The 1,707-nt window shown below is 41.9% G+C and overlaps 1 protein-coding gene across 1 annotated transcript in view; it reads right to left on the bottom strand.

The window, feature by feature from the left end:
* Positions 1–1,707, bottom strand: part of agmo (alkylglycerol monooxygenase) — a 49,885-nt gene that overhangs the window by 17,283 nt on the left and 30,895 nt on the right. The window lies entirely within an intron of this gene.

The raw sequence follows: 1,707 nt of genomic DNA on the forward strand, positions 1-1,707 counted from the left end.
GTCTAATTTGCCTTCTCTAACCTACGGACTTGGCTGATGGCAGCAGCTGGAAGCCCGCTGTCTCCTGAGGATGCCGTGGGCTGTCAGCTTAGGTTTCTACTTGTCTGACACTCAATAGAGAGCCTAACAGCCTAATCTCACTAACTGCTCCCATACTGCACCGACCCAGAAGGCCATATATAGTAAACATCAAATCAACCCATCAACAGGATGCAATAAAAACGTATGTCTTTATGTTCATCCAAGAGTGGGAATCCATAAGCCCCCCATAAGAACTTTGTTAGCTGAGCCCTCACATGGGAACATAGAGGGATGATATGATTAGGTTTTCCGTGAATCAAAGGGGGGTTGGGGTTTCTTGCCTCCATCCATCTATCAGAGTAAAGGAACAAGACTGTCGGAGTGTATTAAAGCTGTATGATTGCTGCATTAGAGCTCAAAGGCTACATACTCAGTTATTTTTAGTAAGAGGTGTAATGAGCGCAGAATGATTTTGGTATCAAAAGGTTATGTGAACTTATCGGTGTTCAATAAGCCGGGGGCCTCCGCGGACCAGACACACATGGTCACAGGATCATTTTTTGTTTCGACTATCACAGACGCTACGCTCAAGAGAAAATCCTCCACAGATCCCTCCGAGTCGTCAGGTGGAGTCACATTTACAGAACCTTTTTAAAACAAAAGGGGGGAAAGGGGAAATGTTCCCTGCTTCTTTCATCGTGCTATTTTTTTTTTTTACGTGATCAAATGTCAAACTGCAGCAATAACAGCGGAGGACAGAAACATCTGGTGGCAGCACACTGATTGTGTTATTTTGTTATCCCTGGAGACGAAGCAGATTAACTCTTTATTGTAGCCGGCATTATGATGAAGTTCATACTCGTAGGATTTAAATAATTAATTTATATATCTATTTTATTATTTATCTGAATCTGCAAAGTAACTAGTGACTATAGTTTACAAAATGAATGTAGCAGAGATACAAGTAAAATATTATCCTATGAAGTACAGTGGAGCAGACATAGTGCAGTACTTTGTTACTTATTCCAGTGCTATAATTGCTAAAATAACCCATTAGTGTTGACAACTTAAACAAAGGCCAATAAAAATGCTCTAAATGCACATAATTTGGCTAATCCAAGTTGCTATATTATTTGAGATGTTTGGTCTTGTGTAGCTCTTACATCATAACATCTACTAAAGTTTAAATGTTGCAATCATGAATACACTCGTGGAACGTTGTTCTGAGATAAGACTTGACGACTCTGTCCACTCTCTACCTCTTATAGTAACCGTAATGGCAAACCTATTAAAAGACGTTGGCCTGCTGATGATGTAATTGAAGAGTAGCTTCACTTTTTGTTTTCATGGCTTTGAAATTAACACAAAGCCCATGAATTGCCCGGCAATGTATCATCAACTGTCAAGCCAAATAAGTGCCTAGCAAACATGTGGATATAAATACATAACAGTGACATGATATATTGTTGGGTCAGAGCGCTCACTTTGTTATTTTCCCTCCAAGTCCTGATTGCTGCATCCTGAAGGCTATTTGGGTTGGGAAATGGTTGACTCGACAATTAAGGCGTTTGTGTTCACTGCTGGACCACCAGCTGGTGTTTCATTCGTCGAGAGGGAGGGGAACCCTCGACCCTGGTGGGGAGATGTATGTGTGTGTGTGGGTGTGGGGGGGGGGGGGGGGGGGGG

The sequence above is a fragment of the Etheostoma cragini genome, chromosome 6 (genome assembly GCF_013103735.1).
Source record: "Etheostoma cragini isolate CJK2018 chromosome 6, CSU_Ecrag_1.0, whole genome shotgun sequence".
Lineage (NCBI taxonomy): Eukaryota > Metazoa > Chordata > Actinopteri > Perciformes > Percidae > Etheostoma > Etheostoma cragini.